This window comes from Alexandromys fortis, unplaced genomic scaffold, assembly GCF_014885135.2.
Source record: "Alexandromys fortis isolate MF-2015 unplaced genomic scaffold, M_Fortis_MF-2015_v1.1 scaffold_19, whole genome shotgun sequence".
Taxonomy (NCBI): domain Eukaryota; kingdom Metazoa; phylum Chordata; class Mammalia; order Rodentia; family Cricetidae; genus Alexandromys; species Alexandromys fortis.
Genome location: NW_026067890.1, coordinates 6,162,248 through 6,188,992, shown reverse-complemented (window position 1 = coordinate 6,188,992; position 26,745 = coordinate 6,162,248). Strand labels below are relative to the sequence as shown.

Genomic DNA, 26,745 nt, shown 5'->3' with positions numbered 1-26,745 from the left:
TTTCTGCCTCCTTGCATCTAAGTTGCCAGGAGGCTGGGCAATGCAGCAAAAATAATCTGGAAATTCTGGGCTAGGCCTTCAGAGACGTCGCTCTCCTTCCCCTGTCATCATGGAAAGAAACCTGGGTGAGTCTTTCTAGGATGAGAGGGGCCATGGAGAAAGACGCCCAGCCGACACCAGCAGCAGCGACCAGATGAGCTGGCAGCGTAAGTTGCCCAGTTCAGAGTGGATTCTTTGTTCCAAATCTATTAAGAAAAATCAAAGCAAGCGTTGACTCTCCAGAGAAGGGCTCCGAGCATCAATGTGAACTGGTTCCAATCACCCGAAAGACCATCTTGGATCGTCAAGTCCCCAGTGAGCTCCCCGCTTTCAATACAGAGTTAAGTCCATATGAAACCAGGAGAAATCTCCAAGTCCAGGCCAATACTGACTCACGGAATTGCTAGCTGATAAATGGATGTTGAACTCACTATGTTTATGATAGTTTATTTGGCAGCAATAAGTCTGTATTCCCTTATCTCCTATCAAGGATTCTTGAAGCCTGAGTTGTTCAGCTTCAACACACTTCCACCCCTCTGAGGACGACTGTGGGCTGCTTTTCCCAGTCACCTGTATTCTTTGTACCTATGTGTATGGACTGGGTCACATTTAAATGAGTTTTTTCTTTGATTCTGAGATAGGGCGTTGATATATAGGCCTCGAACTTGTGATCCTCCTGCCTCAGCTTCTTGAGTGCTGCAATTCCAGGTGGGCACCATCGGAGAATATCCCTGTGCCTCTTTGTCTCTTTGTGCCTGCATTTCCTCATCTGCAAAGCAGAGATAACCTTTTTTTTTTTTTTTTTTGTAAATGTAGGTCTGTGAAACTTGCCTGTTTTGACACCTGAACAGTACTTAGCCAATGCTTTGTGGAACAAATGTGATCACTAGGCTGGATGCAACCGCATTGTCCATAAAATCCAGGATGAGACTTGCAGCAGCCGCATAGAAGACCTATACCCAGAGAGGTGGAAATGGACGTGGTCCTGCTTCCTGCAAAGAGCTGAGTGGTAGCAGTGAGCCCTGGGGACGGTCAGGCTTCTCTTCCTTCACGTCACACCTCCACCACTTGCTCTGTTCCTCTGCGTGTTGCTTCTTCCTACTTTAGCTTTGCCAGTGCAAAGGGTGAGTAACAAAGAGAGTTTCTGTAGCGCTGGCTGGTGGGAGGGTTGAAGGAAGACTAAAGGAAGCCTTGGAGCACAGAATGTGCCTACCACACGATAATGAAATGTGAGTGCTGGTTAGCAATGCAAGCCAAGGTCACTCAGAGAGAAATGACCAAATTTGCTTTGTATTGGTCTCAGTGTTGGGAAACCCTGGGATGTATGCTTCCTAAGCCTCTGTGGGAACCATGACAGCAAGCAGAACCTGCTCCACCAGCGACTTCAAAAGAAAGACCTAGCAATCCGAGTTTGTTGTCTACCACTTAGGGAACCCCTTCTACCTTCACCTTCGGCACACTGTTCTCTTTCTTCCTTACTCTTTCGTTAAACAAACACACACACACCTCTGTGTTCACCGGTTGTTTTCTGAGTGCTTGGGAGTTCACAGTCGTCTCCCAGAGATTCTGATTAATAGGAGATTCATCCCATGAATCAGCAACCTCAGCACGTTGAGAGCTTGAGGGCAGTCACTGAAGGCTTCCTGGGAGAAGCCATGTGTAACGTGGGACCTGTAACATAGGTGAGCAGCATCCACTGAGCTGGGGACTGAGGGCAAGCCGTGGGGAGTGTGGCTGCTGAGCACAGAATCGGAGGCTCCCAAAGCATTGTTTACAGTTGTGTAGAAGGAAGAGAAAACTCAGAACTGTTGGGTTTTAAAGTAGATAGATATTGATGAAAAATGAGTTAGAACACGGGAGTGGTTAGAAAGGAGGCTAATGGAGGTAATTTGTTAATCCAGCTAAGAAATTTGACCTTTATCCTGAGGGCATTAATGGGAAGTCATTTAGTATTTAAACAGAGGAGTGACATTTAGAAATAGCTTTCCCTGACTACAATATGAGGAACAGAGGGCAGGTCAGAAGGCTTGCCACCTGTTATTGTAAATAAAGTTTTATTGGCAACTGTGCACATTAATTTGTATTGTATTTTAGGTCTTAGGTGTCCAACTTAGTAAACGAGAGGCCAAGCATGGTGGTTCATGCCTTTAATACAGTGTGAGACATAGGATAGGATAGATGTATTTGGTAAACGGAACCCTAACCATCATGACATTGCTGAGACCTACTTTGTAGTCCTGAAACTCTGTTGTTTGATACAGATTTGTCTACAATGTATGAACAAATCAAAGAGCCCCTTTTATTTTATTTTTTACTTTTTAAACAGCCTCAGTAAAACAACACCAGTAAGTCTATTGAATATGTCCTTCCTTCAAGAAGACCAAAGTTGGGTTTCAATATATTTACAGCACAGCAGTAATAGCAATAACAGGTTAGTATAACTTCCATTGTTTTTTGAGTGCCTACTAGATCTAAAATACAACACAGATGCTGACCTAAATTCTTCAGTCCCTATCACAGATCTGAACATTGTAGTCACATGCTGATAAGGAGACTTTAGCCCAAAGCGTTCTCTTTCCTAATGTCCTGACCACGTCAATGGGTCTGACTGACAGTCTTCGTCTCAGTCACGCAAGCTCTGCCTCATAGCAGGTTGCATTGCCTCCTTTTTCTCAGTCTTTGATCTCCTCATTCTGCTGCTTGAAATCCTCCGCCCGTCTCCTCATCTCCCGAGCAGAGTCTACATAATTTAGTGTGGCATAATTTATTTTTCATAATCTTTCATGGCTTTAGTGGCTTCAGTTTCTGCTGCTGTTTCTGTAAGTGTATATTATATATTTCTGGTTCTTGGGGTTCTTGGGGTACATTCCAGCTCCCTCCCTGCTTCTTTGGATTTACATGTTCCTTCTCTTTCTGGAGACTCCTTCCTTCACATTGGCCTGGACTTTGGGCTAAAATTCCAAGTTCCAACCAGTCTCTCCTATTGGAACTGGCTATCTGTTTCCTAGAAAAGGTTACACAGGAAGACCAGCGCCTTTCCCACCCACCGCTTAGTCTCTGGAAACGCTTGGTTCCTGTAAGTCATATGATTTTTTTAAAACCTTTTTATTTATAAAATAGGGTACTATGAAGTTTTAGTGTTGCCTGATTCATTATAGGTACTCAGGATAAACAGTCACTATTCAGTTCCTATGCGATTAGATAAGAGTCACATGCATTATTATAGTATCATAATTTTGAGCACACTGTTCTCCTAGGTTCAACATAAACTCTTTTGTGATTTTTTTTCCTTATTTTTTTTTCATGTGTGTGGTAGGTTACTTGTGGACATGGGTTTGTCATCCTGAAGTTGGTGTCCGGAGTGCTCCTCAGTCATTGTACACCTTATTCGTTGAGGCAAACTTAGGAATTACACTCGGTATGTTGATAAGATTAGTTCTAACTAGCCAGCTTGCTCTGGGAATCCCTTCTCTCGGCCTTCAGAGCTGTCTGCCACGCCCATCTTTGCAGTTCCACGGGTGCTGGGGATCCAAACTCAAGTCCTTATGCTTGCTCAGCAAGCCTTGTAACCACTGAGCCATCTCTCCGAGCTCTTTTTCCGTAAACATTCTGGCCTTTTTATCCATGTTGGCCATTTTGTCTAAGTTCTCGTCTCCTCTGCTAACCTGGAACTCTGTGAGTGCAGGCACTATTGCTCAACTAGCCCAACCTAGTATAAATTGGTATTTAAAACATGTTGGCTGATTGGCTGGCTGCCAATCGTAACTAATGAACAGACAAAACAATGGGTCTCACAGGACTTACACTGAGTGATCGCAAACCCAGTAGTATTACTTTGATTTGGCAATATTTACTGAATACAGCTTGCTTTTACACTTTCTCTTTCACGGTAATGAACTTGAACCTAAGACCTCACACACGCTGGGCAAATGCCCTCTAGCTGGGCTACATCCCAAACTCGCTTTTTATTTTCAGAGTGGATCTCCAAATGTGGCCCGGGTGCTCTTGAACTCATTCTGTAGCACAGCCTGGACCTTGTGATTCATGTGTTTTAGTCTCCCCAGCAGGTGGGAGGCTGCGCTACCAGACCCGGCTTCCTTTCCGAAAATATTGGTGTTCAATGATTCCACTCACAGTAAACTCAAGTTAGGTCTCCACCTCATGGAATCTAGTTTAATGATTATTCAAGCTATTATCACTATTTTTTCAGATAAAGTCACTGATGTCAACCTAGCATACTCAAAGTCACGCTGCTTGCTAGTAAGAAATGTAAAAACTGGCATTGTCTCAGAGGCCAGTTTTCATAAGATTCTAGCTATTTTGTCACAGACTGTTTGAAAAATATCTCTCTGATAGTAGTTTCCTCCTAAAAATAAAATGCGTGCATGCAAAACAACTTGTAAACTTACTGACCTTTTTAAAGGAGAGAGCATAAAGGAAGCCATGGAGACAAGAGGTTTATTGGCGTGACTGGTAGTTGGATTTGGGTAGGCTGAGTTGAGAACTGAGATGAATAGGAGGGTATGGTGTTGAGGAAGGTCTGAGCAAGAATGAGGCATTTCATGCAAGCCAGCCCTGAGTTCAATCCCCAGCACCGCATAAACCAGGTATAGTTGTACCTGCCTGTAATCCCAGCACTCGGTAGTGGAGCCAAGTAGATCAGAATTTGATGGTCATCCTCAACTATATACTGAGTTTGAGACTAGCACACGTTAGTGAGAGGATAATTGCAGGACTCATTTCTCTCCTTTTACCACGTGTGTCCCAGGAATCGAACTGAGGTTGTCAGGCTTGACAGCAGGTGCCATGAATCACTCAGCTATCTCTCTCTCCCTGGACCCCCAGCAGTGGAAATTTCTGAGTTAGTTGGATGACCAGAGGCAGAGAAAGCTAGAGAATGAATAGTATGGTGTACTACCATGCCACCCTGAATTCACCCCTGTCTCACCTGGTCCTGGAAGTTAACCAGCGTTGGACCTGAGTAGCATGTGGGTGGAAGAATGAAGAATATGGAAAAGAGAGGCAATGCATTTTATATTTTACTGTGGTGGATCTGGGAAAACACAGCAGCATACTAGGAATGTAGGCCTGAAGCTCAGCAGAGTTCTTAATGGCTATTGTACGGTGGCATTGATATCAGATACATCTTGGGAGCACGAGGAGACAGGAAAGATGCAGTGAGTTAGGTCATCGCCTGGATTAGGAGGAAATGAACTGAGTTAAAGGGTAATTGCAAAATTGTGAGGTAAATATCAAAGTAAGAAAGTGTAGATAGTCTTGGTTTCTAGGAGCCATCCATGTTTTGATAGGAAAGGTCCAAGGGCTCAGGGATTGCTGCAAGAGCTTATGGAGACATAAGTGCTGAACGTGGGTCAAGTAGACCACTGTGTGAGAGTGTGTGTATGTGCTTGCTATCTCTGTGTGTAGGTGTGCTCACCTATGCACATGCAAATGGAATCAGAAGTCAGGTCAAGCTGGGTGTCTTTCCTCTACTGCTCTCTACCTCACTTTTTTGAGACATGGTCTCTTACTGAAGCAGAAGCTTGCCATTTTGCTAAAATAGATGGCCAGGGGCCCTCTGGGATCCACCTGCCTCCCTTCACTCCCGAGGTTGCAGGTGTGCCAGCACACCCAGCTTTTTGAGTGCTGGATTCAGAATCAGATGAGAGAGCAATACATTTAGGGAATAAAATAGACCATACAACTACTACCCAGAATTCACTACTACGACCAAGAACTTCAAGGAAATGAATAATTGTAGGTCAGATGGAAACCCCTAGTGTTCGATGTAATCAATGAGAAAAAGACGCATTGTAAATAAAATACATGATTGGGACGTTTCAGACTTTCAAGCATAATGGGAAAGAAAGTCTAGGAAGAAAAAGTCAAAGAGGCATAGGAACTGTGGAGGCACCAGCTGTTTCAACACCCCTGGGAGAACAGGAAAAAGACGGTGTTGTTTCCTGAGTACCCCTTCGAAGACAGCACTGAGTCAGTGCCTCAGCAAAATGAGAGTCGAGTCAAAGTGACATATTTGGGTGTTGGAAGACATTACCAATGGGTATTTGGTGGAAATGTTAAAACATAAGGATAGCATTTAAGTTAGATACACGTTCTACAAAGCAAAAAAAAAAAAAAAAAAAAAAAAAAAAAAAAAAAAAAAAAAAAAAAAAAAAAAAGCAAGGCCAGCTATTGGCTCCAGAGGGGGAACATTGAACACGTGTTAACACGCACGCTACTTGACTTGGCAATATCTTCCCTTCACCAGGTCAGGATTATGTAAACCTTAATTACTGTTTATCGATCGTGATGAGGCTAATTTAGGAGCAAGGGCAGGGCAGGTGTGGGGGGATGTGGTGGCAATGGTGTTTGTGGGAAGGTGCTAGATCCTCAAATACTGTGACGAGATGTCAATTGATGATGTCTAGAACCGAAAATCAAGAAGCTGCAGGGGAATAGTATTAGAAAACAGGAAACTCACAGCAGGGTTTGAAGAATGGCTGAAGATCGGTGAGAAGTGGGCAGCCATTGCTTTTACTGGAAGCTTTAAGAAGCTTTAAGATTTTCATATACTCATGTATATTAATTTTATTAGAATTAAACTGTAAACAAAAGCAATACACATGTATCCAGGGAGAAAAACATATAATGTAAGCAAAAAGAACCCAAAAGTTATCCAGAATGTCACCCCATAGGGATAACTTTTCTTAATATCTTCAAATAGTTTCTTCTTAAAACACAGTTGAAAGTACTTTTTTTAAAAGTATTTATTTATTTATTTATTTATTTATTTATTTATTTATTTATTTAGTATACAGTATTCTGTTTGCTTGTATGCCTGCAGGCCAGAAGAGGGCACCAGACCTCATTACGGATGGTTGTGAGTCACCATGTGGTTGCTGGGAATTGAACTCAGGACCTTTGGAAGAGCAGGCAATGCTCTTAACCGCTGAGCCATCTCTCCAGCCCCAGAAATATTCTTGAATGTAATGTTGACATAGTCATATGAATACTAACAACACACTGACAACGGAAAAGAGTCTCATGAAATACAAAACTGACATGGTACACATGGTACGGACGCCCCATAAACAGCACAGCAGCAGTCTAGTGGTACAGCTCTCTTGGAGAGAATTTGGTGTACACACCAACAACTGTAGTACATTCACACCCTGACTCAAGATTCTCATCCAGGGACTGCAAGCTAAAGAAATAACTCAGAAGAAAACTTTGTGTGCAACAGCAAAATATTTACATGTAAAAGCCACACAACTGATCAAGCAAGAGCACAAGTAACCAAATGATAAAGCCANTCCATCTCTCTCACAGTCAGAGGAGAACTGAGGCAGATTTGAGATAGCTTTTCCTGACCTACCTTGTTATTCTAAAAACAGTCATTTCCAGACTCAATTTTACAATCAGCTCTATTTAGAAGTATAAGAATTTTTTTGGGAAACTAATTCATCAGGGAAATTTACATCAATTAAGGGATTTTATATATATGTGTGTGTGTGTGTGTGTGTGTATTCTTTTTAAGAGTAGATGATACTTTTATTTCTCTTAAGCCATTTTTTTTTTTGTTTTGGTTTTTCAAGACAGGGTTTCTCTGTGGTTTTGGAGCCTGTCCTGGAACTAGCTCTTTTAGACCAGGCTGGTCTCGAACTCACAGAGATCCACCTGCCTCTGCCTCCCAAGTGCTGGGATTAAAGGCGTGTGCCACCACTGCCCGGCTCTCTTAAGCCATTTTTATGATCAAAAAGTATAAGAAATCCCAGCACTCGAAAAAAACCAAAAAAAAAAAAAGTATAAGAAGTGCAACTTAGCCTTGAGGCAACACATTAAAAATATAGAAGGACTTCCCATAGTAAACAGATGTTTTTATTGTTTATATTGAGCTATATATTTTTCTCGGCTCCCCTACTTTCCTCCCCTCCCACCTTCTACCCTCTCCCATGACCCCCATGCTCCCAATTTACTCAGAAGATCTTGTCTTTTTCACCTTCCTATGTAGATCCATGTTTGTCCTCTTTGTTAAACACAGAACATTGAAGTTTCATTAAGAGTAACTAGGATTTAAGGGAGACTAAAGGAAATGAATTGTTTAAAGAAGTTAAATTGCATAAAAATTTCAGAAAATATAGAGTTGATATTCTCTCCTAAAGTCACTGTTTTTTAAATTAATTTAAAAGTTTTAACATTCAAGCTGGGAGTGTATTACAGTGGATCTTGTATGAATTAGATGCTAGCCTGGGCTACCTGAGACTCTTGTCTCAGGGGGGGAGAGGGAGAAAAATAAGCTTTGAGATCCAACTAGTATTTTCTGAACTGTTTTCAGATCTGTCTTTGTCCTTAATATAGTCACCGAGTCTGTGTAATATAGTCTGTGTAATCTCAATGCATTCTTGCAGTTTGGTGATGCATTTATAGAGGCCTAATATGAAGGAATAGTAGGGCAACAAGTATAGTGTATTCCTGTGTGTTTGCTTGGCTTGCGTGGTTATTACTGTCGGAGTCAAAGAATTACAGATGTCAAAGGTAATGATGGTGCATTTATCAGGGCAGAACAGAGCAACTGACAACCGGCAATGATAAGCCAGGAGAGGGCCTGTGGATGACGGAGCCCTGAGATAGCACTGTGAAATTTGTCCTATCTGGACCGACCCTACAGATAGCTGCCTGTGACCATCATGAGCCCACGGAGTTATGATACAGCTACGGGAACACACGAAGCAGCTATGGAGCAAAGCAAAACAGTCCAGGGCCACGCAGGCTGTGAAGTATCTGTGACGAAACAGGTGTGGGCACAGCACGGCTGCCCTGGAATGCTCTGAGAGCCTTGGGCAGAACGTGGCGACTATCTTACGTGGTCTTTTCCTGGTTGCGTTTCTGACCCTGTAGCCGAGAGAGAGAGAGAGAGAGAGAGAGAGAGAGAGAGAGAGAGAGAGAGAGAGAGAGGAGAGAGAGAGAGAAAGAGAGGAGAGAGAGAGAGAGAGGTTTCCCTCTGTGGTTCTGCCAAGACCGGGGGCTTTCAGAAATGACTGAATTTCTGTTCCATTTATATAGATGAAGAAATTGAGCTTTGGTGAGGCCAATTAGCTGTAAACAGCCCCACGACAAAAATTCCAGGATGTAATAAATAGGATTTCAGTTCTATTACTTTCCTGTTGCATCTAAATACAGATGTGGTGTGATAGTATTGTGCATGTTCTGTCGCAGTGTGGGTACATATTAGGTCAAATACGTAAGCTTTATTGGTAGGTCTTCCTCACAAACTGCCCTATGTCATTAGTGGTGGAATTTCCAAATGATTCTATTTATTTAGAATTTACTTCTTTCCAAAAAATTGGACTTGTGACTTTTTTTTTTTTGCAAATTATGCAGCTTATATGTACTTCGGTGGTTTTTTTTTTTTCTAGGCAGTTCTGTCTGGTTGATACAGCAGGTCAGAAAGCTCAGATTATGAACTTGGCAACTTGGGATACTCAGCCTGTATAAAAATGTCCAGTTTTACTTAAACACCCTGACTGCAGAGGGGTCCCGGATGTAAGTGGATTGCTATTGTATCCGTTTTTGTTACAAGGAAATCAAATCCAGGGCCTTGGGCATGCTAGGCAGGCACTACACTCTTTAGACTGCTTGCGGTCCTTCAAGGGTGTTCTCCAGGGGTTTGGGAAGAGGCTGCTCAGAGACAACACGCCTCTTGCAGACACAAGCCTCCTACCCGCTTTGGCACGCACCTGCAGCCTCAAACCAGAACGGGGCGGGGCTCGACTTTGGCCGTGTCAGACGTGGCAGAAAAAAAAAAAAAAATCAGCAATTGCCCTTTCATCCCCTTCCCGATAAGCAAACCATGCCGATCACTTGCCCAGTATTTGGGTATATAAAGCAGAATACATCATTGGAAAAGGTTTTTGGTTACGTGGCGAGCCGGGGCGCTGACCGCCGCGGGGGCGGACTCACATACTTCTCCCCACTTGTGAGGTCTGTGACTTGCTAGGAAAGCCCGCGAACCGCACACTCACAGCACCCGGGCCGAGGGTGAGCTCTCGGGATCCCATCGCAGCCCCACCGCCGCAACTCTCGGCTCCGAGCCCCCGGCGCATTTAAGTTCCAGCGCGGGGAGGTGGGCCCCACGCGCGGCCTCCGGGCCCCGCCCACTCTGGCCTGGGGTCGGAGCCGAGGCGAGCGCCAGCCGAGTCCGAGCGGCCGCGGCCCCTTTAAGGAGCCGCTCTGCGGTAACCCGAGCCCGCAGTCCGGGCGGGCGCGGCGGCAGCGGCGGCGCGAGCCTCGGCGACTGCTCCTCCAGGCGTCCCCGGCTCCCGCGAGCATCTCGCGCGTGGCTCCGGCCGGCGCAGTCCTCCGGCCCGGCCGGATGACCAGGCGCCTGTAAACCCGGCTGCCCTCTCCCGGCTCCGCGCAGCCGCCGCCCGCGCGACTCATCCCGGGACCCGGCACAGGTGACGCCGTTTGGACGGGGTCCGGGAGGAGGGCGGCCTCGCCCAGCGCTGCTTTCGGGCACGGCGCCGCGTCGCACCGGCCTAGCGCGGCCGAGCTCGGGCGCCCGAGGCGGGTGGGAGCGCGCGGGAGGCTTTGGCAGGTGTGCGGCGGCGCAGCATCCTTCCTGTCACCGGCCCCGCGCCGCTTGGCTTGGAGCAGATGGTGTCCCCGGCCCGCGGCGCCACCCCGAGATCCACTCGGCTCTGCCGGGCTGCTCGGTCCGGTCCTGGCTTTTCTACTTGGTTAGCGGCGCCTAAGGGGTCTGAGCCCAAAACGGGTGGGTGCAACCTCTGGGCCTGCAGGGGACGCTTTCTTGCAAGAGATCAGCTCACAATCGGACGCATCAAGTGGCATCCCCCATTCTCCCCAGCCTCTTTCTAAAACACGTAGCTTTTATTTACCCCCGCAGCTCTTAAGGGGGGGGTCCCCATTTTTAGCCACCCTGAGTGCTGAAGTCTACTGGGGGGGCGGGGGGGGGAATTGGTTTCTCTTTCCAGCCATATAACCCCTGGCAAGTTGATTAAACTAAGTGCCTTCGTTTACCCTGTTAGGAAATGAAGTCTAATGCCAGTATTTATTTTCCCACCTTTCCAAGGTGTTAGGGAAGCCTGTGTGAAAGTAGTTTTGAGTTCTTTAAGTTCACTTAAGGGTCACTTGCTGGCCTGTGGATTTTTGTTTGTTTGTTTTCAATTGTATTTGCGAGTCAATGGGAGTGGGCATGTAAAATTACAAAATATTAAAAAGTGATCTTTGATGTTTAAATTAATTTTTAAGCATCAGTTTGGAGGCAGTGTGGACGAATTGGGTGGATGGTGGGAATCAATGTGTAAAGTAGACACAAGTCTGTCATTTTATTTAGGAAAACCTTTACATGGTCAAGAAGTTGAAAAAAGAAAGGATCCTGGATGGGGGTGTTTTGAGGTGAAATGCCTCTGTAGGAACACGTGGTGCCGGATGGAGCACTGCCTTACCTTTGTCAGTAGCTCCTAAGTCAATAAATTTAGGAGTACCACTTCCCTATTTTAAGTGATCTATCAGATTCAAGATCTTTTCTCTTTTATTCTCCTTAAATTGTGTGGATAAAACTAAATTTGAAATGCATGCCTACAATGCCAAACTTGAAAGGCTAGCTTGCCCGAGTTTCCCCTCTCCTATGCCCAGAGAATTTATTTTGAAGGAGCTTCTTATCCTTCTTCTGAATCCCTCTGTCCAGTGTTTGCCTCTTTACTGTGTCATCTTGCCTGCATTTTATCTGTCTGGGCTGGATGCCTTTGACCCAGTTGCTTAGTCATTATTATTAGCTTTGTGTTTCTGTTCCTTCCAAGTAAAAGCCTTCATCACTTGGGGAAAAGAATTATGGGTCTCACCACTAAAGTCCTGAAATCACTTGGAAGGGACGAGGGCTGATGGTTGTCAGAGAGTTGAAACCATCGGTCACCAGAGAAGATGGTCCTTTGCTATGGGTTTTCTGACTAGACCCACAGAGTAAAGAAGCCAGAGTTTCCCTGTCCTGGGTCTTCTTCTGAAATCTCCACTGGCTTACCAACAGAGGCCCTGGGAGCCCTGAGTTCTCAGAGGTCCCAGTGAGTGCTCAGCTAGGTAAGAGCACTCCCTGCCAAGGAGTGGGTAGGAGGAAGTAGTCTGTTGGCAGGGATGGCCACCTTCCTGGACTAATATAACTAATGGGGCAAAAGAGTCTGGATTTCTGAAGGGACGTGGGAGGCTCCGGGGTGCGAAGAGGGAGTGGAGTAGGCTTGAGGTTGCACTGTCATTCTTTGAGGATTTATTGTCCCTCACCATCAAGGGCTGCTGCTTTATAGCCATCAGACCTGTCCACTCCCCTCCCTTGGTGCTCCAAAAGAGACCTGGCGTGTCTGCATGCTTCTCAAAGCCCGACATTTATTAGAGGACACCACACAGTTTAGTTCATAAACACTTCTTCAGACCTCAAATCTCCTTTCACCTGCTTCCAAGTTAATATTCTCTGTCTCACAGACTAAAGAGTCATTTGAGCTTTAGTATGGTGTGGGAGGTTAAGAAGCCTGGGCTTCTCCGCTGAGATACGGAAAACTGCCGTTCTCTTGAGGACAGTAGTGGCCTAATTAGAGTAGTGGGCATATGTACAAGGGCGGGAAACCTGGAGGGTAAAGTCAGGAGAGTTAAGTTGGATAGCTTGTGCCATCGTCCTTAAGCAAGGAAGGTGTCCCACCAAGTGCAGTTTCCTGGTGCTATCCCTACTTCCGCTTGCCCCGTGAGGGGAAAGAGAGAGCAGTGTGGAGGCGGAGTAACCGTGTGTTTGTCCTTGGGATGGCAAACAGACTTGAACTGGGTGGTGGGGACAGCTATATTCACCTGACACTCTCCACGGTACTATTTGTGTGAACACATCACGTCAGGAAAGCTAGGTGATTTTTTTAAGGAAGCCTGGGGGTACTTTGGCCGTGTTTCTCTTTAAAGGGTGAAAGAAAGGTGGAGAAACGGAGCCCTGCTGCTCTGAGGCCTGCTGCTCCTTGGAAGGCCTTGGACATGCAGCCAGCGGATCCCTGACCGGAGAAGCTAGGATAAAGCAGAAATAGAAAGGGAATTCTTTGTTCAGATAACACGGGTGTATTGAGGGAGAGGTGCACGGGATACGGCAGCAGCGCTTGAGATACTTGGGTCATGTTATGAGAATGAATGACAGCAGATACCCAAAGATAGCCCTGCTTGGAGGAGTGCACGGGAGAAGGTAAAGAGCAAGGCCCAAAAAGCGCTGGATAGACAGCGTAAAGGAAGATGTGGGACCTTGGAATCTTGGGTAAAACAATAACACAGGCATTTGGACTGCCCAGGATAGGAACAACTAAAGAACCACCGTAAACGGGCTGCCCATGCATGCTGTAGCCTTGCCGGGGCATAAATGATGAAATGATGGTGAATCCTATGGATACATAAGGAGTTTGTAAAGCAGTGTGTGAGGCTAGTGTTCTTGAAGATAGTCCCGGGAGAAGATAGCTGCACATCTGATCAGAGCTTGAGTCACGTGGGAGAAAGAAGCTGTTAAACAATGGGACCAATGTCCCAGGCTTGTTTGAAGCCACGTTCCAAACTTTTGGGGCTAGGACGTCAGAAAGTGCAGTTTTACTTTGAGACCCAGAACATGACTAAGCAGATGAGTATCTGAAACAAGTTTCTCGTCTTATTCTGTTTCTAGTCTGCATTTCAGGGAACCCCTCACCTCCAGTCCTCTATTTGTTTAAACAGTGGAAAATCGGGTTTAATGAGGGTCAGCGGGGGGGGGGGGGGGGGGGGGGGGGGGGGGGGGGGGGGGGGGGGGGGGGGGGGTTGGAGGTGGAGATGTTGGAGGAGCTGTCTGGATCTGTCAGTGGGGACAGAAGGGAGTGTGGGAACTCATCCGGTCTGTGAGGGGTACGAGACTCATATAGATAAAAAGGCAGCTGGATGGGCAGGTGCAGACAGGGACTTTCTGCTTGTTCCCTTTCACCACAAAGCCAAGCCATTGCTTTTGAAGGGCTAGGAGGAAGATGTGTGGAAAGGAAGTTGCATTTGGATTTCAAAGCAGATTTCTCTGGGCCAGTAGCTTTCTCTCTGTAGGGTAAGTGGGGGAACCAATGCCGAGAACAAGTAGCTGATGGATTTAGGTCAGGTCCCACTTCTGTGGACTGCCTAGCGGAGCACAGGGGCTTGGATGAGGGATGGATGAGTAGGAGGCTCCTACTTCGTGGCTTTGGGGAGTTCTGAGCAGAGCTCAGGGAGTGTGTTGTGTTGTTTCTAAGCCTCACTTGCCCACTGAACTCAGTGAGAAGTTGGCTGCTGGCCTCACCAAGAATTGGAACAGTATTCTCATTCTTCATTCTTTTTTATTACCCAGCCAGGCGACCAAGACTTTCTCAGAGGTCTAGTTCATGATCCATGGTCAAATTCAGGTTTCTGCCCTACCCAGTGTCAGGCAGCTAGTTCTGCTGTGTGCCCTGGAGTTGGCTAAGAGCTGAAACTGTTCTTCAGGTTCTTGATTTCCCTTTTCCTAACAGTTAACATCTGACTCCCAACACCTAACCCCTGAACACTTCTACCAGGTGGTAAAACAAAACCTACCGAAACGAAGTACACCGGCATCAGCATCCACCCTAGCCTGTTGCTTGGTGACCGTTTGCTTTTGTCATTGACTTTCGACCTAGTGGGGATCTCCCTTTGGGACCATCTGGATTCCTTATGTGCCTTTCTTACCGCAGGTGATGTTTTTAGGTGTTTGACTTCACCCTTTTTTATCTGCCTGGCATTTGTTCAAGGCTTTCAATTCTGGTTTCACTACTATTATCTCTCACATCCCCCAGCTTTGGGTATCTGTCCAGCAACTCTTGTGAGCCCAATTTTGGATCCTGTATTCTAGAAACAACTGTACGCTAATGAGGTGTTTATCTTGGTTCTCATTTAACTTTCAGTTTGGGGGGGATAAGGAGAAACTATTTGGTCAAGTTCATTTTACTTCATTTTCTTCATTGAATCCATAGAGAGATGTATTTGGGGGCTGGGAAGGAACACAGAAGGGGGAGACAGCCCTGTAAGCCTCTCCATGTAGCCCCCAGCCCTACAAAGGAAAAGAAAAGGAAAGCGCATTTGACTGTATTGAGAATGCCTTCCATCTTGGTATCAGTTTACTTATTGGAATGGCAGCAAAAAGGAATTTTAATTGATGAATTTTCAATTTTTTTTTTTCGAGACAGGGTTTCTCTGTAGCTTTGGTGCCTGTCCTGGAACTAGCTCTTGTAGACCAGGCTGGCCTCGAACTCCCAGAGATCCGCCTGCCTCTGTCTCCCGAGTGCTGGGATTAAAGGCGTGCGCCACCACTGCTCGGCAAATTTTTAATTTTTTAAATGAAATCTAAAAGCCCCCTAGACAGTGTTGCATTTTAGGGACACAGTTTTTAAAACTAGTCTTGCTTGATTAACATGCTTGTTCTAAGACATGTAAAAATATCGGGACCCATGAATTTAATCAAATTTTGTAATCTGTTAATGTTTTCTAAAAATTTTCTTTGGGAGGTGGTGGCACACGCGCATTGGTGTGAGGGTACCAGATCCTCTAGAACTGGAGTTACAGTTGTGAGCTACCATATGGGTGCTGGGAATTGAACCCAGGTCCTCTGGAAGAACAGCCAGTGCTCTTAACTGGTAGTCATCTCTCCAGCCCCCTGTTAATGCTTTTTAAAAGACTCATAAAAATTACAGCTTTGGCCGGGCAGTGGTGGTGCACGCCTTTAATCCCAGCACTTGGGAGGCAGAGGCAGGCGGATCTCTGTGAGTTCGAGACCAGCCTGGTCTACAAGAGCTAGTTCCAGGACAGGCTCCAAAACCACAGAGAAACCCTGTCTCGAAAAACAAAACAAAACAAAACAAAATTACAGCTTTGCTCAGAGTAAGCAATATCCTTTGTCTTTTTTTTATTTGTTGTGTATGTATGTGTAGGTGTGTGTGTGTGTGTGTGTGTGAGCCAGGATTCCACATTCATGTCTTTCCCAGTTACTCTCTACCTTGTTTATTTGTATAATAAACTCTGTAGCCCTGGCTGTCCTGAAACTCACTATGCAGATCAGGATAGCCTCAAATTCTTAGAGATCCACCTTACCTCTGCAGACTGTGATTAAAGATATGGCCTTTAATCATGTGCCCCCGCCCCCCTGCTCTTTCCACCTTGGTTTTAAAGACAACATTACCCTAAAAAATTGGAGCTCAGTGTTGGCCAGACTAGCTGGCCAGAAAGTCCCTGGATCCTCCTGTCTCTGCAGGTGGGAGCCACCACACAGTGGGAGGCTGGAGATCCTAACTCACTCTGGTCCTCAGGACTGCACAGCAAGCCCTTTACCAGCTGAGCTGAATCTCCAGGTTTACTCTTCATGTTCTTGAAAGCCCGTGTGTTACCAGAAAGATTTCTTCCGTGTTTTGTAGAAAAATGAAGTGCTGTAGGGCAAGATAAAGGTTGGGCTGGGAGGCCAGGTAGGAAGGCTGATCCCTGAAGCAAAGGCAACTCCTAGATTCACATCTTAGAAACAAACCCTGAGACACTGTGGATTTGGAGGGCTTGATCATGGCCTCTATGGCCTACAATAGCCCCTGTTTTCCCAACCATTTGTGGCAGATTCTTGTTAGGTGTGTGCTATGTGAGACCCTGTCGTAAATAAATAGATTGACTGATAAGCACACAGGGATGTAGCTCAGCAGTCTAAGCTTCCCTAGCATACGCCTGAGCCCTAGGTTCAGTCACAGCGTTGGAACTGGAAGGAGAAGGGACTTAGGACAACTTGAATACACACACACACACACACACACACACACACACATACATACAAGCACATGTACACACACACACACACATACTATAGCAACATAAATTGAATTTAGGGGGAAAACAAAACATAAAAGCGCTGAAGTGTGAGGAAGGCCCCCTTGTATTCTTTGAAGTCCTCTTCTCTTCTTGCTGCAAGCTCTGGTTTATAATACTTTAGTAGCCAAAGAGAATTGATCTGTAACTCAGTTCAGGATACTGGGCAGGGAGACCAGAGAACTCTGTCTGTTCTTGGTTCTGAGGCCGGCTAGTCTAGCTAATCACTGAGCTCGAGTTTGGGCAGTGCTGTCTTTGAAAACAAGGTGGGGAGTGGTTTAGGAAGACTCTGATATGGATGTGGACTCCTGGCTTCCGTACACACGTTCACACATATGTGATAACCGCCTCCCCCTGTACCTACACAAGATGCATTTTTCTTCCGAGTTTTTAATCAAGGCAACACCACCACACCTGCAGGGGCTCTGTTCAAACCAACCGTTTGTGCTTCACACAGTAAAACCGTGTGGCTTGGCTTTCTGAGGCCATTTCAGATCAAGTTTTTCGGTGCTAGCCAGGGCGCTCCGTAAAAGGTCAGTAGGGTGAGGTGTAAGGTCTTGGGCTTAACCCAGAAATAGCTTTAACAGGACCTAAAGGAACACATGACCAAAATAAACAGCAACGTGATAGTCTTCCTGGACAGTTTCTTCACAAGGCTGTACAGCTGTGTGATTTGAATGTATTAGTCTGACCCTAGCTCATAAAGCTGGGGAAGTGACTCTTCAGAAGGGAGGGGGGTCTGAGCTTCTGGAACTGCAGCCACCAAATACTGGTCTCAGTAACAGCTTCCTAGCACAGATCTCTGTAGCCCAGGCAGTGCCCATCTGTGGGCCTCCTCTTCAGCCTCTCAGGTAGCTGGAATTACAGGCCTGCATCATTCAGCGAAGCTTTTGGGACAGTCCTTCACATGGCAGTGGCAGCTGTGGGCCACTGCTAACTTCCTTTTGCTTGATTCCCTGTGTTTCAGGAATTCAAACGTGAGATTTGTAGTTAAACAAAAACAAACAAACAAACAAAACCACGTCTCTATAAATTCAAGATCAGCCTTGTCTACGTACTGAGTTTCAGGACAGCCAGTTCTCAGCAGGAAAGAACAAAACAAGAACTAAAACCACGTCACTTCGCTTGACGACCGGTCTGGTTCCACACTGGAGGCTGAATCAGGTTGGTAAATACCAACTTTGTTGGCTAATAGTGCAGCTAGAGCTGGTATTGGGTGAAGGCAGTCTCAGAGGAAGAGATGAGAAAAATCTGTGCTCAGGACGTTGGGCAGTGTTAAGGGGCCCTTAGGTAGCAGAATGAAAGGCTACCTAAGATGGGTATGATCCGATCCTTGGCTGTCTTGTTTCATGTTTTAGGAATTTTATTTTTTCTCAGATGGTCCTGTTTCTAGGACCCAGGGGGATGGAGCAGAGGAAAAGAGTATATAGATACAGGGAGGTGAATGTGAGCCAAGTCCCATGTATGCCTATATGGAGGTGTCGAAACGAAGCCCACGGTGCGGCATGCTAATTAAAATGGGGTCACCATTTATTTATATGTTTATAAATTGTAGATTCCGTACTCGATAAAATATATAATATTTGTAATATTTGTCACTCTCCCCACTTACCCTCCTCTTTTGTTTCCCTCTCTCGAAATGACTTCTTTTCCTCCCAAGTAGTCTTCCCCCTCCCCTGTAATGTCACGTCACATACATTAAAACAAAACAAACAAACAAAAGCAAACTAGATTCCACACCGGAGAGAAAGCGCCCAAGGTGGGTTTGTAGCCCCACCCATTTCCTGCAAATGGAAGTTTTGTTCTTTTTGTGGCTTCCTAGAACACTGCCTTCCGTTCTTCATGTGCCTTTAATGGACACCACCTCAGTTGATTCCGTGCGGGCTGTTGTGACTGCTGCTGCAGTCACCCGGACAGGCAGGTTATCTCTCCAGCCCGCTGATTTCCTTAGGGCGTGTCCCCAGGAGTGCTGTGGCTGGATCAGGTGGTAGTTCTATTTTGATTCTTTTAGTGTCCTTGCTGATTGACACCCCGCCCCCAGCAGTGAGTTCCTTACTCCCACGTCACCCCTACCCTCACTACCCTTTGGTGTTTGTTTACTTGATAGCTTAATGACTGGGCTGAGCAGGTACTCTCCAGAGAGTTTTGATTTGCATTTCCTTGGTGACCAACCGCCGCTGTCTCCTAAGTCTCCTGTGTATTTACTGGCCGTCTGTACTTCTTTGAGAATTGTCCTATTCACTCGCACATTTATAGATTAGATTTCTTGGTGTTTGATTTTTTTTTTTTTGAGTTCTTTATATATTTTATTGAATCCCCTGTTAGAATATAGCTAGCAGAGATGTTCTTCCATTCTACGGGATGTCTCTTTTTGCTATTGTTTTCTTTGCTGAGAAGTCTCCTTATCTAAGCTATCAAATTCAGATCGGGTGTCTGGTAGACAAGTTTCAGGGCTTTTAGGCCAAGGAGAAAAAGAAGGACTTGGGTACTGAAGGATTTAGATACGGAATGAATGATTTGGGTCTGCCAGAGAAGTAGGTGTGACATTTGCTAAGGAAAGGATTTCTAGCATAAAGCACTGTTGTATATATTTTGTTTTTTTTTAAGACGAGGTCTCGCTCTGTGTCCTTGATTGGCCTGGAACAATTGTGTAGACCAGGCTGGCCTCTGCATGCTGGGATTAAAGACGCGTGATACTGTGCTCAGCCAAGTTCTATTTTATTTTGTTTTGAAAGAGGCTCTCTGATAGCCACTTGTTGGCCTTGGACTGTTGTGGACAAGGATGACCTTGCATTCCTGACCCTCCTGCCTCCACCTTCCAATCTCCCTTGGTTTACTGGCATCTGCCACCACACTGGGATCACCATTCTTGCTTGAGAATCTTAAAACAATGTTTTCTTATTTCTTGAGAAATGGGGGTGGGGGTGGCTAGGCAGTTCCTCTGCGGGGTACAGACTCAGGAAGTGTGTGCATTAATTTCAGGGTCACGAGGCTGGAAGATTCCAGAAGGCCTGCTCCTGTGGTTAGTCATTAGTTTTAAGGGTTGGCTGCCAACTGCAATTGTCAGCCTCAGTTTCCTCCTCAGGGCCTCATGGCCAGCACAACAGTCTGCGCACACAGGGCAGATGGTTGCTGTGAGAGCTGCTTCTGCTCTCTGACCACCGCGTTCTCCCTTCTGCTGCAGCCCCCGTGGGTGAAGGGAGAGGCAGGCTCTGTCTTTGGTTGAGAGTGGTGGTGTCACGTTACAAAGTGATGGATAGCCATTAAATGGTTTACCACACATAGCTGTCTGTATTGTGTACTCTAATAGGTACAGTTAAGGCATTACCGCGCTTAAACTATACAATCGCCTACAGTGTAGGCATTCTTATGCCTGTTGTGTAGAATTTGTAGCTGAAGAGGATGCCTTCTTCCTTTTAGAGACAGGGTTTCTCTAATAGGTAGTTCTGACTGTCCTGGAACTCACAGAGATCCACCTGGGATTAAAGGTGTGCACCACCATGCCTGGCCTGGCTACCTTGCTTTTAACCAAAGTCACTAATGAGAACTGGGATTGACATCCCTGAAAACACACACAACCCTGTGCACACAATAGAATGTGATACACGCGTTTAAAGGAAGAACTGGGGCTGGGATTTGATTCTACTTCTCCAGCTAAATGCAATAAGTCTTCTCAGTCCATTGAGTGGCTCTTCAGCTTCTCTGACCGCACTGAATACTTTCCTGCGGGGACAGAAGGGAAAAAGAAAGCGGAAGGTAGGAAGCTGAGTCTTGCCTCAGCCACCCCTGCAAGCCAAGGATTTCCCTGTGGCCAGTGGACTGTTGATTTGGAGGTGAGAAGAACCTGACTTCCCGGGAAGTCTGGCAGGTGTCCCAGTTCTGCACCCCCCACTCCAGCTTAAAAATAGAACTGTTGCGGGGGTGTGTGTGTGTGTGTGTGTGTGTGTAGTGTGCGTTGTCCAGTCTTCCCTTGATTTCACAGTGTTGGCAGAGTGCCAGAAGATGTTCTAAGCCAAGCTGCTCCTGCTGGGATCTCTCTCCAGGAAGGGATGGGCACTGATTGAAAATAAGCATACCAGAAGCTGGGGAGAAAAAGATGAGGAGCCTTCCAGTTGACGCTCTGCCACTCGGTCCCTCAGTGTCAGGACCCTGACAGTGCAGACTCCTAAGACTCGGGTCTAGCACGGAATTGGAAATGTTAATTTTATTAATGACAAACTCTCAAATGGGACCAGCTTCAAAAAACCCATCCTTTTGATTTGCGCCAGCTACTGCAGCAGTTTGTGGTGCGACTTCCCAACTACTGTGGCCTCCTGGCTCCAGACATTTTGGTTTCTCCTAAATTCAGTGCCTGTAATCGGGAACTCAGAAGTTTAAAGAACAAAAGCTTCTTTATAAAAAGTTGTACGTGGAGTGAGATGAGAGGAGGCAACATTTATCACGTAAATCACATGTATGCTGCCTGTTGGCCCTAGAAACTCAGCTGATTTCCTATGAGCAGGTCGAGCTCAGTGACAGTTGGGAGTGGGAAGCAGTGGGGTGGAGGAGAACGGGGAAAGGGTCTTTGTCTGTGGATTGCGTTGGGTGGGCTACTCAGTCTAGGGGTTAGTAACCCACCCGCAATCAGTAATTCCAGGGTCTCGGAGGGGCGCTACCTGGAAGGGAATGAGCTAAGACAGAAGAAGGAGGCCAAGCAGTTTTGTCAAAGCCTCCGTTTATTAGGGATGGGTTACAGTTTATATATGGTAAGGAATGGGGGGCAGGGTAACTGGATTCTTGCCGCGTGTTCCAGGTCACGTAGGCCAGGAGGTAGGCTAGGAAGTCAAGTGGCCACACCTGGTTCCCTGGATAGCTGGAATGTGAGGCGGGTTCCTCTAAGAGATTGCTGCTAATTGGGTGAGGGGCCTTCTGCAGACTCCCCAGGGTGATGGTTCCTGTAATGATTGTTAGTGGGGAAATGGCTCCTGACATTTGTCTGTGGGGGCCTCCGGCAGCCTCATTGCTTATTAGGCGTTGTTGGAAAAAAAAAAATGAAAGTCCGGGGATAAATGCCAACCACAAAGATTAAAAAGCGGGAGAGAGTGAGATAAAGAAAGAAAAAGATAAAGGTTGATGTACAATACATGAACTATACTAGATTTCATTTATTTTTAAGATAAAAGCTAAAACATGAATCATGGAAAGGCTAGGAGGATGGGAAGTTCAAGGCCAATCTGGGCAACTTAGAGAGCCCGGAGCTCAGTGACAGTGCTGGCCTAGCATGCTAAGAAGGCTCTAGTTCAGTCCTGAGTGCTGAAAACAAGCAAAGCAAAACAGAACAAAACAGCAAACACCCCATCTACAACAACACAATACCCCAAACTGAAGCAGTTGAGGAAGCTATGAATACAGGTGGTTAAAATCCAATTAATAACCCTGTAATGAAAAGGAAACCTCGTCAGAGGGCGCAGGGATTCTCAGGGAGAAACTAAGGAGATGGGGATTCCACACTTGCTGTGCCATGCCTCTTTGGCGTGGACTAAGGGGCTCCATGAGAAGAATCTTTATCAGAAACCCCTTTCCTTCAGAAATAAACTACAGCAAGGAAGACCTCAAGATGGGTGTCGTGGCTCATCCCTGAAATCTTAGCACTTGGGAAGCAGAGGCAGGAGGATTTCAGGGAAGTCAGACTTTGCCTCGGGTCGCTCCTGAGCTGCAGAGTCACTGCAGGTCTCTCCCCACAAAAGAGTGAAAAAGAACGAACAGCAGTGGCCAGGGGAGCTCTGCACTGAACAGAGAGCAAGAAAGATCTTAGAGGCCTTAAAAACTGTAGCGGAGAGACAAGATTATATGTCAGATAAGGCGAAATCTTTGGTTAAAGAGATTTTCAGTAGAGATAGGAGTTGTCAGAGTTCTTTGCCCTGCGGTGCAAGGGTGCGGCCACCACTGCTGTGCTGTTTCTCTCTCTGGGTGATCCGTGCAGAGCCTCAATTAGGGAATATATTTGCTTCCTTCCTGTCCTGGCCTCCTGTGCTTGTAATTATTACATAGAATTGTGAGGTAAAGAAAAGCCAGGTTAGAAATGTACAAATATATATCATACATGTATATGATGAGTGTGTATACATATATGACATCATATATATGTGAGATATGTTATGCTTTGTTATCATCAAAACAAACGTTAAGTATCAGCCGCCAGGGTTTGTAGCTGGCAGAATTAAAGTTTGTTTTTACATGCTGCTGGGGACAGAAAGGTTGGAACATTGTTACCAGACTTAGGGGTCACAGCCCATACTCCAACATTCTAGGTTTGGCTACCCATCCCAGTAAGCCAATTAAAGGAGCCAAATTAATAGTGGCAAGCAGGAGGAGATTTCTTCAGTGTGACCACATTGGGAAGAGGGACAGAGATCCAGTGAGCTCCCCAGTCCATCTCCAGGAGTTCCTGACAGGAGGGTGGGGCTTAACCAGCAAGAGGTGGGCACTGGGAGCAGTCTCCCAAGGCATGGTCTCTTGCCCTCCATTGTCTCCTCAGAGTCTCCCCAAAGGGTCATCTGACAAATTTTGACTCCTTGAGGCAGGTTCCTCTCCTGAATGACGCAAGGCGGTCCTCCATTTCCTGTCAGCGGGAAAAGAGTACTAAATTTCTTGGGTTCTTTCCTCACACAGTCTGATTAGCCAAAGAGGAAAGTCCCGGTCTCTTTAGAACACGTTCGTTCCTGACAGGCAGGTGGTTTATAGGATTGTCCTTCGAACTCACCTGCACACCACGAAATACACACACACGGCTATTAGAGGATCTTTATGGGTTACCTGCTGTTGGTATGCCCTGCAGACCTTAACAGCCTCGATGATGGTTCATGAGCTTGATGCTCAGAACAGGAAAAGGAGACATTTGATGAACTTGTAATTCTCCTAACTTTTTCATATGCCCAGCAGGTCATAATTTAAAAATAACAAAGCGGGAAGTTAAGAGGAACCCCTTAGCTGTGAAGAGCACTGGCTGCTCTATTCCTAGCACCTTCATTGTTAGCTCACAACTTTTCTCAACTCTACTTCCAAGGGCTTGGATATCCTCTTCTGATTCCCTGGGGCACCAGGCATGCACATGATGCACAGACTACTGTCAAAACATCTATTAAACATAAAATAATAACAATCTAGGGCCGGTGGCCTACATCAGTAATCCTAGTTACTTGAAAGACTGAAGCCAGAATATATAGAGTGAGTTTAAAGCCAGCAAGAACAACTTAGGAATTTAGGGAGACTCTGTCCTTGTTAGGGATGTAGCTCAGTGGTAGAGCAGTTGTTCTGCATATATGAGAATCAATCCCAAATACCCAATAAAAATTAAAAAAAAAAACCTGTAGCCACAGTTAGCTGAGATGTTTGTGTGCAGTTGCCCAAATGCTTGCCAGTTTCTCCAGGCATGTAAAGTATGGTGTACAGCTGTTCTTTGCACAGACATTGTAAAACCTGTGAGAGATGTTTTTGTTTGTGTTTTAACGAATAAAGCTTGCTTGAAGGTCAGAGCCCAGAACTAAGCCACTAGAAGCCAGGGAGTGGTGGCACACACCTTTAGTCCTCTAAACGCTGGCAGAGGGGTCTCTGTTAGTTCAAGGCCACCCTGGGCTACACTAGGTTGAATCTGTCTAAAAGAAATAGAGCTCACACAAAGGTGATCCCAGCACTTGGGATCCCACGCCTTTAATCTCAGCACTAGGGAGGTGGAGACTGGAGTGATGTGGCTGGGCAGAGAGAGGAATATAAAGTGGTTAGGAGACAGAGCTCAGTGCCGACTGACGATGCCCCTGCAATCTGAAGATGGGGTCTGAGGACACAGTCTGAGAAGACAGTCTGAGACAGAATCGTCCCTTCAGTCTGAGCATTGGTAGAGGTAAAAGGTCTCCCTGGTGGCTGCTCTGCTTCTCTGATCCTTCAGCTTTCTTCCCCTAATATCTGACTCCGGGTTTTATTAAGAACAGCTAGAATTCATGCTCCCATCAATTATGGACATTTTATCAGCATTTACACAGATCCTACAATGAGCCAGGAACCTCTACTCCTCAGCTTTAAGTAGGTTTCTAGTTTGTTGGGCTGGGTAAGTAGCTCATCTTTGCTCATTTGCTTGTTCATTTACAAATGACTTACAGTTGATTAAGTCCTACAATGTTAGGCCCTTGAGAATGGTAAATAACTCTACAATATTAGTCAGACAGTTGATAAGACTTTAGGAACATAGTGCAGATTGTTGTATATATATATGTGAAAGTTTTGAATCATACCGTATGTTGGATGGAAGAAATTAAAGGTAGAAAATATTATAGCAGTATTAATTCATCTTTATTGGCACTCTACTTTTAGACACATTTAGAAGTGAGATCTTTTCAAAGTCAACATACGTTTACGCTGTACCAGCTGGGCTGCCAATTTAGAAAAATAGATGGTAATTGATTAAGTACTCACAGAACAGAAGTCACTTATCAAAATGGGAATGTCTTCCAGCATGAACGAGAGGGGCTCATGAGCCCCCAACCCTTAATGAAGAGCTGTTGACAGTTGGTGGCTGCTGGGGAGGGATGAGTTAGTGTTCTTTAGGGGTGTGTGGTTTTTGGAAGGACGTTGGTAGGTTCATCAGGATGTGGACTGCTCAATTGAGCTCTGTGGGTTATTTAAAAAAGGGCATGAAGTTGGGAGAAGGCTGCACACACTCATATATGGGGAGATCTAGGAATGGATGGAGGCAGGGAGACGGTGAATATGAGAGAAATATGTATGTGAGCATGAAATTCTCAAAGACTACATAAAAATATGTTAAACAATGAGAGGATCAAGACGAGTATGAATGTCTGTGAACATTATTAACAGACATTGAGCGCATGCCATCTGCTCCTGGCCTCCCTTATGTTAGATGTAGTGAGGAAGCATGGCTAGCCTTGCAGCCTTATGGTACACACATTTGTTAGAGTTGCAGCTATACAGGACTGTGGGTAAAATTCAGAGAAGCCTTCCACGGGGAAGTGAGGGTGGTCCTGTTTGCTGATGAGCCACAGAGTTAAACTGGGAGTATGGGAGCAGAGTTGGGAGTTGGGGAATAGGGTGTGCAAAGGCCTGGAGGGAGGAAGGGAACCCTGCACTTTTAATAACAGCAACAAGGTCATCTGGCTGGAAAAGCTGCAAGTGCTGGTGAGTGCCTGATGAGCCTGGGGAAGGCAGAGCTTTCCTTGGAGAGCACTGGGAAATAAGGGTTTTGATGATAGGCTTAGAGGGGCTATAATTGGAGATGCTCTCACAAGAGATTCCCCTGAGCCCTCCAGCCCTTCATAGTCATGAGAGCAGGGTGGACGCGTGCCAGAAAAGTGGTGAGGTAGCTAGAGGAAAAAATAGATCTTTTTGAAAGCTATTTAAGGAGTAAAACCTATAGGCCTTCATGGTAGATGGGGTTTGCTAGCAGAGTGGAAGATGCTGGAAGCAGTGGACACTGAGGTGACTCTTTGAGCTGGTTTGAGATGGCTTCAAGACCCTGTGCAGTAAGGACGAGAAGCAGTCAGCTCTCCATGTACCTCAGGAATCACCTAGCGGGGCAAATCAGAGGGCGGTCAATTTAGGGAGTCCATGTTGGCCACCAGCAGTGGCTAGTGTCAGTGATGAGGACGGGATGAGGATGTGAGGGAGGGTTGAAAGTGAGGTGGGAAATGGTGGCACACGAACGGAAGCCTTTCTAGAACTTTGTAAAGGGGTGGGTCGAGCAAGAGAATGCAAGCGGGGACGTGGAGCAGGAGAGAAAGCTGAGAAAAGGCAGTTGTACTGGTTACGTCTCACTGCTGTGTAAATACCAGGCTCAAGCAG

The 26,745-nt window shown here is 46.0% G+C and overlaps 1 protein-coding gene across 7 annotated transcripts in view; it reads left to right on the top strand.

The window, feature by feature from the left end:
* The first annotated feature begins 9,881 nt into the window (after nt 1–9,881).
* Tlcd4 (TLC domain containing 4) overlaps nt 9,882–26,745 on the top strand; it is a 53,323-nt gene continuing 36,459 nt past the window's right edge. For 2 of the 7 annotated variants that reach the window (XM_050144560.1, XM_050144470.1), the window contains exons 1-2: nt 10,241–10,496; nt 17,882–18,078. The gene's annotated coding sequence lies outside the window, so the exon portion shown is untranslated. Of the gene's footprint in view, nt 10,078–10,240; nt 10,497–17,881; nt 18,079–26,745 lie in introns of those variants that run through there. The other 5 variants (XM_050144611.1, XM_050144688.1, XM_050144814.1 and 2 more) reach the window with 5 other exon arrangements.